Raw genomic sequence first — 14,414 nt, forward strand, 5'->3', positions numbered from 1 at the left:
GGCAGGTGGCCAAGAACGTGCCCACAGACATTGTCCCTATCAACGTCACAGGTAGGACACCACCAACCGCCCTCCTCCAGTCATCTGATTATCTCTTTTGGACATCTAGTTTTCCTTTCGCCCTTTGGACATCTAGTGACCAGACCCTGTGAGCGGTGCCGTCATTCATCATAAAATATATTAGTTCCGTGTCATGTTCTAGCGCCGCCCCACACCACCCACCTAGTCTCATTAGCGTGACCTTCCTATTTGAGGCTGGTTTGGCCTCATCCAATCTAATGTTCTCACCTACTACTACTACATTATTAACCTTTTCACTGTCCGTTGATGTTTCTGTGCTTTGAGTGGATACATTGTATCTGCCCAGCCACAGTGAATGAAGCTGTATGTCTGCCAGCCTCGTCTCCTTTACTATTCCGTTTTTATCTCCCCTCCCACAAACTGTGTGTGTGTGTGTGTGTGTGTGTGTGTGTGTGTGTGTGTGTGTGTGTGTGTGTGTGTGTGTGTGTGTGTGTGTGTGTGTGTGTGTGTGTGTGTGTGTGTGTGTGTGTGTGTGTGTGTGTGTGTGTGTGTGTGTGTGTGTGTGTGTGTGTGTGTGTGTGTGTGTGTGTGTGTGTGTGTGTGTGTGTGTGTGTGTGTGTGTGTGTGTGTGTGTCAGGATATGATTTTAGGACCCAGAAGCGGACAGAAACAGGTTGAAGGTGAAACAGAGTTTTAATTGTAATTCAGTTCACAGGTAAGGAAGTCCAAAACAAGTCCATGAAACAGATCCACAAAAAACCCTGGCAAACAAATCCAATATCCGGCAGGCAAAAGGAAGGTCAGAATCCAGGCAGGTGGTCAAAGAACAAAAATCTAAATGCAAGCAAAAACTGGTGGGACTGGAGCAGAGAGCACAGGGACACAGGAGATATAATCTGGCAGAGAACAAAGAGACAAGCAGGGTTTAAGTAGACTGAGTGTGACAAACGAACAGAGTGCAGGTGTGAAGCTCCACTCTGATTGGCTGATTGAGAGTGAGCAGATGAGTGGGAGTGACGGCACTGGAATGACAAGAAATGACAATTAGTCAGGGCAGAAGCACATATGGCAAGTATAGTCACACCCACAGGCAAGCCTCAGACTGTATTCCTGACAGTACCCCTCCCCTGACGGATGCCTCCTGGCATCACTGATGGATGAGAAGGATGTTGACGATGGAAATCCTGGATGAGAGAACGGTCCAGAATGTCTCTAGCAGGAACCCAAGTTCTCTCCTCCGGACCGTAACCCTCCCAGTCAACAAGGTACTGCATACCTCTGCCACGGCGTCTGGAATCTAACAGCTGGCGAACAGTGTAGGCAGGAGCCCCATCGATAAGCCGTGGAGGCGGTGGGGCTGGGGATGGCGGTGCATGAGGACTATGGAGAACAGGCTTGATCCGGGACACATGGAACGTAGGATGAACACGACGAAGAGAATTAGGCAGTCTGAGTCTTACCACTGAAGGACTGATAATCTTAATGATGGGGTAGGGACCAATAAACCGGGGAGCCAACTCATCATGATGCTCTCCCAGAGCGACAGACTGTCGGTCCAAAATGGTTCGGAGATGTTCGAATCCCGCTGGGTCCATCTTGGCCAGATTATAATGTCAGGATATGATTTTAGGACCCAGAAGCGGACAGAAACAGGTTGAAGGTGAAACAGAGTTTTAATTGTAATTCAGTTCACAGGTAAGGAAGTCCAAAACAAGTCCATGAAACAGATCCACAAAAAACCCTGGCAAACAAATCCAATATCCGGCAGGCAAAAGGAAGGTCAGAATCCAGGCAGGTGGTCAAAGAACAAAAATCTAAATGCAAGCAAAAACTGGTGGGACTGGAGCAGAGAGCACAGGGACACAGGAGATATAATCTGGCAGAGAACAAAGAGACAAGCAGGGTTTAAGTAGACTGAGTGTGACAAACGAACAGAGTGCAGGTGTGAAGCTCCACTCTGATTGGCTGATTGAGAGTGAGCAGATGAGTGGGAGTGACGGCACTGGAATGACAAGAAATGACAATTAGTCAGGGCAGAAGCACATATGGCAAGTATAGTCACACCCACAGGCAAGCCTCAGACTGTATTCCTGACAGTGTGTGTGTGTGTGTGTGTGTGTGTGTGTGTGTGTGTGAGTGATGCGTGTGTGTGATGCGGATCCTGAAAAGGTTTCCTCTCAGCCGCCCCCTCCCCGAGGCTCTGAGTCAATCTACCGCTGCGGAATGGATCGAGGGGCAATTGTGTTACGTACGTGACATAGTTCAGCCCCAGCTCAGCTCCAGTACAACCCGGGTGCGCCACAAACGTGTGAGTAGGAACAAACTTTCCTTCTTGTGGCAGCACAGACGATCGAAAGCGATTCAGATCATTCTAAATGACAGCGAGTACCCCGACCCGCCTCCCTGCCCCAGTGACGCCACGATGGTTAAAAACCACTATGAAAATAAATGTCGCAGCCAGACAATGATCAGTGATCCACTCCCATTACCACCGTGGGAAAATAGCCTACAACCAGTACGGCCCGCTGCCTTTCCCATCACCTCCCACTTTACACCTGATGAAGTAGGGTCTGTTTTGCACAGCCTACCAAATGACAGGGCTAGTGGCATAGATGGGGTAACCTATGAAAGTCTTAAGACTGCACAGTCATGTGAGAAATTAACATCCATCTTTAATGTCTGCCTGGACAATAAGAGAGTGCCCGAATCCTGGAAAGGAGCCATGATTCACCGTATCCCAGAAAAAGACAATGTACCTGATGATCCATCTACATGGAGAGACATTTCCCTCCTCCCCACCATCTATAAAGTGTTCATGAAATGTATCCTGTCTCGTGTGCTTCCCTGGCTGACAGACAATAGGTGAATCCCAATTGGGAGTGTAGACACTGAGCAGTGCGTATTTCTGGGTATATATGTATTTATTGACATTATTAGGGATGTGTATGAAACATCATTCATACAAGTCATCTGTGGGAAACAGCTGACAGACCCAATACCTCTCCAAGTAGGCATTACAACAGGCTGCCCATGGAGTGCCATTAACTTTGTTCTTGCCATCAATGGGTGGATTAAGTGGCTGTGTGACTGTGCCCCACCCAATGTGCTGTCCCCAAACCCTATCCAGGGTTATGAGGACGACGTACAGTTAGCCTCTCGGGAAGAGAGTGTTATTAAAAACATGCTCGCTAGAACAGATAGATTTCTGGACTGGTCCGGTCTAGAGGCAAAACACACTAAGTGTGCTGTTCTCTACCAGAGGCCTAGTGGTGGCAACCGCTGGTATAAGTCTAAGGCTGACAAAACCCCTGAGTTCACCATCAACTCACAGCCCATACGTGTGTATGACCTACATGAGTCATACAACTACCTAGGGCATAGGTTTAATATTGCAGGGGAATGGAAAGAACAGGTTGAGTACATTACATCTGAGTTTACAGCTAGGCTGAACCTGATTGACGCTTCACCACTACCACTGCTGATGAAGTTGGAGGCTATCAGGCAGGTTGCCCTGACTAGAGTACAACACCTCTTCTCCAACGTTCATCTGGCATGTAAAACACTTAGTGATCTAAATGACAGTGTAGTTCACTCTGTGAGGAAGTGGTTCGGGCTCAACACCCACACCACCAGAGACATTATTTTCCAGTCCAAACAGGACGTTGGGTTTGGCGTGCCGAACGTGGAGTGGATATATAACGCCACAAGGCTGGCTCACTTGATAAACATGCTAAACAGTGATGACACGACTGTCAGGGAACTTTCTAGATCTTCTCTGTTTCTAGATATGAAACGGCGTAAAGTGCCGTCCTGGCAGCAGAGGGCGAGCCAAGTTTCCTGGGGCCCAACCTTAAAATGGACTCACATGCTACTGGGTTTGGGGTGTCGTCAGATTGGCCTGACCTCAATGACCTCTGTGTGAGAACTGGAGTATCTCTGTGCTGGGTTCGACCTGACTCTCAATCTGTAGCAGTTTCTGAGGACATTATTACCAGCTGTTCGATCTCAGTAAGGAGTACTGTAATTGATACAGAACACCATGTATCACCAGTCAATGCACGGAGGTACCTTATAATGCTACAACAGCAAAAACAACAACAACACTGGACTGGTTTAAAACTACAGGGGAAGCTAGCTTGCCTTCCCGATGCAGACCACACCGTATCTCATACAATATTCAAGAATTATGCAGTCGATGAGGACATAGTCACCTTTACAGTCAAAGCCAGATTACAGGTCCTTCCAACCAGACTCAATCTCTCTCTGTGGTACCCTAACACGTTTCCTCCTCATTGTCTGCACCATGACCACACTCCACTTACAGAAACACTGTCACATATTCTTAATGGCTGCTATGTATATAAGGGGATGTACATTGCTCGGCACGACAGAATTGTTGACCTATTAGCTAAGGACATAAGTTCATATGTTTCATCATCTGCCAAAATGTATAAGTGTCTCAACTGCCGTGTTCATGCACAATAATGAAAATGATGCTTTTTCAGATGTCACAGCTAATACACCAGATATTGTTGTTGTTGATGAGGACAGTAGAGAAGTGACCATTTTGGAAGTGGCATGTACATTTGACCACAGTCTGGAAGAGGCATTCCTTACCAAGGTGCTTAAGTACCAGCGTATTAAGGATGCTATTATGCAGCTTGGCTACAGATGTAAACTACTTGTGTTCATATTTGGAAGCCTCCACAAATCAGTCGTGAGGGGCCTGCAGATTGCAGGCATGCCCAAGCCGAGAGCTAAGGCATCGGCAAAATTCTGTTCAGTGTCTGCAATATTTGGCAGTCGCCATATATGGAGAAGGCGATGCTTTCTGTACCCGTGATCTGTATCTGAAGCACTTGTTATAGAGTTTTCTCAAGTTTGCGCATCCACTACTGTTTGTGTTCAAGAAGTTTCTTGTAAAATGTGAATACAAATAAAGATGTTAAGTGTGTGTGTGTGTGTGTGTGTGTGTGTGTGTGTGTGTGTGTGTGTGTGTGTGTGTGTGTGTGTGTGTGTGTGTGTGTGTGTGTGTGTGTGTGTGTGTGTGTGTGTGTGTGTGTGTGTGTGTGTGTGTGTGTGTGTGTGTGTGTGTGTGTGTGTGTGTGCGCGTCTCAGGGAGCAGATCCTGCGTGTGAAGGGGGAGGAGGAGGGAATTCCTCTCCTGCTCGTGGGGAACAAGTCGGACCTGGAGGATCGGCGCCAGGTGTCGGCCGACGAGGTGACGAGCCGAGCCGCCGAATGGGGCGTCCAGTACGTGGAGACGTCGGCCAAGACGCGGAGGCGCGCCCTTTCATATTTACATGTCTATTTCAGCTCTGACACTTATTTCAGACATGCTCTAGTATGTGAAGAGTCTGCCTGTGCTATTAACTCTTTTAAGCTTTTCTCCATTGGTGAAAAGCTGGAGTTTGCGCGATGGCAGCAGGCTCTCAGTCAAATCTGGTCACATATTATATTATAATTATATAATGTATACCATATATTATGATATACATAATGCATATTATGCCAATCACTGTTGAGTCAAACTATTTCACCTTTCTATGTTGCCGTATACAGTTCAGCGCTACAATGGCACTGCTTTAAGCACAATCTGTACTTCATAATATATGTATAAAACAGTGGTTCCCAAACTTATTCATGTCCTCAAATTGACACAATTCTTTCCCGTGGACCCCCATTTGAAAAGATATGCCAGGGACCCCCATAAGAGAAGATTATTTAAAAGATATGCCAGAGACCCCATAAGAGATTTTATTCGCAACCCGTTTAATGTCAAGGACCCCCAGTTTGACATGCATTAGTCTACGGACCCCTCTCTCTGGGACCCCCAATTTATATTGTAAAATCAATGTTAATTTAACTCTGAGAGTGTACAAATTTGATGATGTGTCGAGTTGCTTTGCACAATTAGAGAGTACCATTTAGTTCCATGTGTTACACTCTCAGAGTTACAGACCCATAAGGGTTCCATTTGGTTCCTAACTATCATTTAGCTGGGGACCCCCTGGAACTCCCCCAAGGACCCCTGGGGGTCCCCGGACCCCACTTTGGGAACCACAGATTTAAAAGATGGATTTTTGGACGAAACAAAAGTATTTATTGTAAACCAAAAAGTGTAAAGCTTTACATTGCAATGATAGTAATGATTGCTATAGATGTTCAGTTAAAATCTATAGGCTATGTAGTCGGCCACCAACCAACCCCCCATCTGAACATCTGAACCCCCCCCCCCCCCCCCCCCCCCCCAGAAGCAAAGATATGAGTTAAAAACATTAGCTCTGAAAGGATATATATTCAAAGATTTGCACCACATTTTCTCGATTTATTTTTTCTCCAAAAATAGCAGATCTACAAGCACCGAGTGCCTATGAGCTTGTAGATCTGCTATTTTTCAATAGCTAAAGTGTAACATGATGCTTAAAACACCAAAAGGGGTTCCCGCCCAGAATGGGCCAACCTTAAGTCCAAAGTGTGTAATGAAAAGTGAAGTGTGAGTGAACATCTGTCCACTCTTTGTTGGTGTTAATTTAACCAAAATTGGACCCATCAGGGTTCATTTGGTTCCATTACTACACTCTTCAGAGTTCAAGTATTTGACTGTGAATGTACTGGTGTTTTATTTTTGTATTAGTTGCCAGTGTTTAAATTTCAAAGAAAAGGTTGAAGATAAAATGTGTCGTATTGAGTTGTAATTCTGCATAGAATTGGTCTCGACCCAGGATTGTACTTTTTGCTCACGTTGTGCAATATTTATCGTATTGTATTGATGAGAAATCTACCCTGACCATGTTTAGGTCTAATATTGTAATAATAATAATATAGAGTGTATAATGAAAGATGTTCCATAATCATTCATAGCATTAAGGGCCCTTAATGCGTCTAAAGGTGTTTTCAAACGAGCAGTGATTTAAGGCGCCTATACTTCATTTTCAATGAGAACTGCGTTTTTTTTGCTTTTTCCTGTACGTGCGGAGAAGTCAACGACAAGCGCATTGACGCGGCCGCGGTCCCTACACTTTTTACATGAGGGTCCACCATGTTCAATTCATCATAACATTTAGAGGAGGTAAAAAGGAAAAAACATACTCTAGTCTATAGTGAGGGGAAAAAGGGGGTGGGTGGGTCAGGGTCCATTTTGTTCAACAAATAGCAGATCTACAAACCCCCAATGCGTTGCATCCGCGACGCCTTGTGGGCTTGTAGATCTGCTATTTTCTACACCGTCATACCACGGTTCATAAATGTACCGATGGAAAGCGTGAAATAATATTATTAAATGTATAAATAAATAATGAATAATATTTTTAATTAGTTGGTTTATAGTTATTTGTTTTCGTTAATTCATTATTTTTAGTTAGTCAGTTATTTTGCATGTGTTTAATATTATATATAGATAAAACTAATAGGGGAGATAACAGATAATGTATGATGAGACATCTAGATATGTGATATAATGCTCCCGGACTAATAAGAGAGATAACAGATCTACATCTAGATGGATGCTATGTATGTAAATCTAGATAAAATGTGTAGAATGTGATAAAGCTCAAGGACCAATAAGATAATAGAGGGTATATATGCACGTGACATCATCATCATCATAACTGTAAGTTATACAGGAATGCCCACTGCCCCACTGAGTGGCAAAAAACTACTTTCTGGCCTTGACAGCCCATACATCCAAACAGAAAAGTCCTATTTGATTGCATTAAATTACTTTAAACAACATTAAATTAACTTTGTCACTCAGTCTTCCACTCGATTTGCCATTCACTTTATGCATGTGTACCCTCTATAAGAGATAACGGGCAAACTTTGATCAATACAATATGGGTCCATTTGGACACACGCACGCACACACGCACGCACACACACACGTTGCTTCGCCACAACAATGACTGTAACATTTAGAACATACACGCAAAATATTTGCCGCCTTGTGGTGACCACGGACACATGCAGAATACACAACTATGCATTCTAGCTGCTGGTGTTTATAACGATACTAATTATATAGCCTAACTATGAAGTTTATAACGATAATAATTATAAAACTATGAATTCTACTGGTGTTTATTTGGGGGTCCTTGACATGAAAAGGTTTGGGAACCACTGCTTTATGGTGTCGTCCACAGTTAACAGTTTTGTTTTGAGTTGTGCTTGAAATGTAGGCTACTGTAATTCTGCAATATGTCAATGTCAAACAATCAATCAGACAGGTCCATTTGGTTCCATTTGTACACTCTCAGAGTTAAATGAACATTGATATTACAATGTAAATGGAGGGTCTCAGAGATATAAATGCCATTAAATGGGGGTCCGTAGACTAACGCATGTAAAACCGGGGGTCCTTGAAATGAAACGGGTTGAGAATCACTGCTATAGAGCCGTAAATATGGAACCAGTGCTTTGAGCTGCGTGTGTTGCAGAATGCATGGAAAAGTGGGTATTAACGCCATCTGGTGGTGGAATTTTACTGACAGATGTAGAACTATACTTCTTCCGTACAACAGTGTTTTACAGTCAGTCCGTCAAGTCTGTGTTTAGTCAATTTATCTATCTTCATGGGTATTAATACGTGTTTAAGTGTTTTATTGTTGTTCTAAAAAATAGAAGATTATTTAACATAAACTGTCGATTCAAATAAAGCAAGTTTTACAACAAATAAAGTGTATTTTTTACGTCATGAAGAGACACAGCTACTAGCTAGCTGCTCAGCTAGCGGCTAGCTGGCTAGCTAGTCTTCTGTGACTCGGCACTGCGGCTGCGCAGTCGTCGAAAACAGCCGATGTGTATTTCATCCGTACGACAGTGACGCGCGTCGAAAACGGCATGTGTATTTCATCCGTAGGACGGTGACGCGCGTCGAAAACAGCATGTGTATTTCATCCGTACGACGGTGACGCGTGTCGAAAACAGCCGATGTGTATTTCATCCGTACGACGGTGACGCGCGTCAAACAGCCGATGTGTATTTCATCCGTACGACGGTGACGCGCGTCGAAAACAGCATGTGTATTTCATCCGTACGACGGTGACGCGCGTCAAACAGCCGATGTGTATTTCATCCGTACGACGGTGACGCGCGTCGAAAACAGCATGTGTATTTCATCCGTACGACGGTGACGCGCGTCGAAAACAGCATGTGTATTTCATCCGTACGACGGTGACGCGCGTCAAACAGCCGATGTGTATTTCATCCGTACGACGGTGACGCGCGTCGAAAACAGCCGATGTTTAGGGTTCGTACTTCGGCTGTTTTCGACGACTGCAGCCGCAGTGCCGACCCACATATGGTGTATGGGAAATGTAGTGTTTGAATGTAGTTCTATGGTCCATCCACATGTTTTACAGATCTAATTGGTCAATCCACATGTTTTACAGATCTATTGGTATTCATATGGGAAATGTAGTACTGAAATGTAGTTCTTCCATCCACCCACATATGGTGTATGGGAAATGTAGTGTTTGAATGTAGTTCTATGGTCCATCCACATGTTTTACAGATCTAATTGGTCAATCCACATGTTTTACAGATCTATTGGTATTCATATGGGAAATGTAGTCCTGAAATGTAGTTCTTCCATCCACCCACATATGGTGTATGGGAAATGTAGTGTTTGAATGTAGTTCTATGGTCCATCCACATGTTTTACAGATTTAATTGGTCAATCCACATGTTTTACAGATCTATTGGTATTCATATGGGAAATGTAGTCCTGAAATGTAGTTCTTCCATCCACCCACATATGGTGTGGCGGGAGGGGTGCAGGACGCCATCCCATTGGCGGGAGGGGTGCCGGACGCCATCCCATTGGCGGGAGGGGTGCCGGATGACATCCCATTGGCGGGAGGGCTGCAGGATGCCATCCCATTGGCGGGAGGGGTGCAGGATGCCATCCCATTGGCGGCAGGGGTGCAGGATGCCATCCCATTGGGGGGAGGGGTGCCGGACGCCATCCCATTGGCGGGAGGGCTGCAGGATGCCATCCCATTGGGGGGAGGGGTGCCGCACGCCATCCCATTGGCGGGAGGGCTGCAGGATGCCATCCCATTGGGGGGAGGGGTGCCGCACGCCATCCCATTGGCGGGAGGGCTGCAGGATGCCATCCCATTGGGGGGAGGGGTGCCGGACGCCATCCCATTGGCGGGAGGGGTGCAGGATGCCATCCCATTGGCGGGAGGGGTGCAGGATACCATCCCATTGGCGGCAGGGGTGCAGGATGCCATCCCATTGGCGGGAGGGGTGCAGGATACCATCCCATTGGCGGCAGGGGTGCCGGACACCATCCCATTGGCGGGAGGGGTGCAGGATGCCGTCCCATAGGCGGGAGGGGTGCCGGACGCCATCCCATTGCCGGAGGGGTGCAGGATGCCATCCCATTGGCGGGAGGGGTGCAGGATACCATCCCATTGGCGGCAGGGTTGCAGGATGCCATCCCATTGGGGGAGGGGTGCCGGACGCCATCCCATTGGTGGGAGGGGTGCCGGACGCCATCCCATTGGTGGGAGGGGTGCCGGACGCCATCCCATTGGCGGGAGGGCTGCAGGATGCCATCCCATTGGCGGCAGGGGTGCAGGATGCCATCCCATTGGGGGCAGGGGTGCAGGATGCCATCCCATTGGCGGGAGGGCTGCAGGATGCCATCCCATTGGGGGGGAGGGGTGCCGGACGCCATCCCATTGGCGGGAGGGGTGCCGGACGCCATCCCATTGGCGGGAGGGGTGCAGGATGCCATCCCATTGGCGGCAGGGGTGCAGGATGCCATCCCATTGGGGGGAGGGGTGCCGGACGCCATCCCATTGGCGGGAGTGGTGCCGGACGCCATCCCATTGGCGGCAGGGGTGCAGGATGCCATCCCATTGGGGGGAGGGGTGCCGGACGCCATCCCATTGGCGGGAGGGGTGCAGGATGCCATCCCATTGGCGGGAGGGGTGCAGGATACCATCCCATTGGCGGCAGGGGTGCAGGATGCCATCCCATTGGCGGGAGGGGTGCAGGATACCATCCCATTGGCGGCAGGGGTGCCGGACACCATCCCATTGGCGGGAGGGGTGCAGGATGCCGTCCCATAGGCGGGAGGGGTGCCGGACGCCATCCCATTGCCGGAGGGGTGCAGGATGCCATCCCATTGGCGGGAGGGGTGCAGGATACCATCCCATTGGCGGCAGGGTTGCAGGATGCCATCCCATTGGGGGAGGGGTGCCGGACGCCATCCCATTGGCGGGAGGGGTGCCGGATGCCATCCCATTGGGGGGAGGGGTGCCGGATGCCATCCCATTGGCGGGAGGGGTGCCGGATGCCATCCCATTGGCGGGAGGGCTGCAGGATGCCATCCCATTGGGGGGAGGGGTGCCGGACGCCATCCCATTGGCGGGAGGGGTGCCGGATGCCATCCCATTGGGGGGAGGGGTGCCGGACGCCATCCCATTGGCGGGAGGGCTGCAGGATGCCATCCCATTGGCGGGAGGGGTGCAGGATGCCATCCCATTGGCGGCAGGGGTGCCGCACGCCATCCCATTGGCGGGAGGGCTGCAGGATGCCATCCCATTGGGGGGAGGGGTGCCGGATGCCATCCCATTGGGGGGAGGGGTGCCGGACGCCATCCCATTGGCGGGAGGGGTGCAGGATGCCATCCCATTGGCGGGAGGGGTGCAGGATGCCATCCCATTGGCGGCAGGGGTGCAGGATGCCATCCCATTGGGGGGAGGGGTGCCGGACGCCATCCCATTGGCGGGAGGGCTGCAGGATGCCATCCCATTGGGGGGAGGGGTGCCGCACGCCATCCCATTGGCGGGAGGGCTGCAGGATGCCATCCCATTGGGGGGAGGGGTGCCGCACGCCATCCCATTGGCGGGAGGGCTGCAGGATGCCATCCCATTGGGGGGAGGGGTGCAGGATGCCATCCCATTGGCGGGAGGGGTGCAGGATACCATCCCATTGGCGGCAGGGGTGCAGGATGCCATCCCATTGGCGGGAGGGGTGCAGGATACCATCCCATTGGCGGCAGGGGTGCCGGACACCATCCCATTGGCGGGAGGGGTGCAGGATGCCGTCCCATAGGCGGGAGGGGTGCCGGACGCCATCCCATTGCCGGAGGGGTGCAGGATGCCATCCCATTGGCGGGAGGGGTGCAGGATACCATCCCATTGGCGGCAGGGTTGCAGGATGCCATCCCATTGGGGGAGGGGTGCCGGACGCCATCCCATTGGTGGGAGGGGTGCCGGACGCCATCCCATTGGTGGGAGGGGTGCCGGACGCCATCCCATTGGCGGGAGGGCTGCAGGATGCCATCCCATTGGCGGCAGGGGTGCAGGATGCCATCCCATTGGGGGCAGGGGTGCAGGATGCCATCCCATTGGCGGGAGGGCTGCAGGATGCCATCCCATTGGGGGGAGGGGTGCCGGACGCCATCCCATTGGCGGGAGGGGTGCCGGACGCCATCCCATTGGCGGGAGGGGTGCAGGATGCCATCCCATTGGCGGCAGGGGTGCAGGATGCCATCCCATTGGGGGGAGGGGTGCCGGACGCCATCCCATTGGCGGGAGTGGTGCCGGACGCCATCCCATTGGCGGCAGGGGTGCAGGATGCCATCCCATTGGGGGGAGGGGTGCCGGACGCCATCCCATTGGCGGGAGGGGTGCAGGATGCCATCCCATTGGCGGGAGGGGTGCAGGATACCATCCCATTGGCGGCAGGGGTGCAGGATGCCATCCCATTGGCGGGAGGGGTGCAGGATACCATCCCATTGGCGGCAGGGGTGCCGGACACCATCCCATTGGCGGGAGGGGTGCAGGATGCCGTCCCATAGGCGGGAGGGGTGCCGGACGCCATCCCATTGCCGGAGGGGTGCAGGATGCCATCCCATTGGCGGGAGGGGTGCAGGATACCATCCCATTGGCGGCAGGGTTGCAGGATGCCATCCCATTGGGGGAGGGGTGCCGGACGCCATCCCATTGGCGGGAGGGGTGCCGGATGCCATCCCATTGGGGGGAGGGGTGCCGGATGCCATCCCATTGGCGGGAGGGGTGCCGCACGCCATCCCATTGGCGGGAGGGCTGCAGGATGCCATCCCATTGGGGGGAGGGGTGCCGGACGCCATCCCATTGGCGGGAGGGGTGCAGGATGCCATCCCATTGGCGGGAGGGGTGCAGGATACCATCCCATTGGCGGCAGGGGTGCAGGATGCCATCCCATTGGCGGGAGGGGTGCAGGATACCATCCCATTGGCGGCAGGGGTGCCGGACACCATCCCATTGGCGGGAGGGGTGCAGGATGCCGTCCCATAGGCGGGAGGGGTGCCGGACGCCATCCCATTGGCGGGAGGGCTGCAGGATGCCATCCCATTGGGGGGAGGGGTGCCGCACGCCATCCCATTGGCGGGAGGGCTGCAGGATGCCATCCCATTGGGGGGAGGGGTGCCGGACGCCATCCCATTGGCGGGAGGGCTGCAGGATGCCATCCCATTGGCGGGAGGGGTGCAGGATGCCATCCCATTGGGGGGAGGGGTGCCGCACGCCATCCCATTGGCGGGAGGGCTGCAGGATGCCATCCCATTGGGGGGAGGGGTGCCGGACGCCATCCCATTGGCGGGAGGGGTGCAGGATGCCATCCCATTGGCGGGAGGGGTGCAGGATACCATCCCATTGGCGGCAGGGGTGCAGGATGCCATCCCATTGGCGGGAGGGGTGCAGGATACCATCCCATTGGCGGCAGGGGTGCCGGACACCATCCCATTGGCGGGAGGGGTGCAGGATGCCGTCCCATAGGCGGGAGGGGTGCCGGACGCCATCCCATTGCCGGAGGGGTGCAGGATGCCATCCCATTGGCGGGAGGGGTGCAGGATACCATCCCATTGGCGGCAGGGTTGCAGGATGCCATCCCATTGGGGGAGGGGTGCCGGACGCCATCCCATTGGGGGGAGGGGTGCCGGACGCCATCCCATTGGTGGGAGGGGTGCCGGACGCCATCCCATTGGCGGGAGGGGTGCAGGATGCCATCCCATTGGCGGGAGGGGTGCAGGATGCCATCCCATTGGCGGGAGGGGTGCCGCACGCCATCCCATTGGCGGGAGGGCTGCAGGATGCCATCCCATTGGCGGGAGGGGTGCCGGATGCCATCCCATTGGCGGCAGGGGTGCAGGATGCCATCCCATTGGGGGGAGGGGTGCCGCACGCCATCCCATTGGCGGGAGGGCTGCAGGATGCCATCCCATTGGGGGGAGGGGTGCCGGACGCCATCCCATTGGCGGGAGGGGTGCCGGATGCCATCCCATTGGCGGGAGGGGTGCAGGATGCCATCCCATTGGGGGGAGGGGTGCCGGACGCCATCCCATTGGCGGGAGGGGTGCCGGACGCCATCCCATTGGTGGCAGGGGTGCAGGATGC

Source organism: Protomyctophum parallelum (genome assembly GCF_964188405.1).
Source record: "Protomyctophum parallelum genome assembly, chromosome: 4".
NCBI lineage: Eukaryota > Metazoa > Chordata > Actinopteri > Myctophiformes > Myctophidae > Protomyctophum > Protomyctophum parallelum.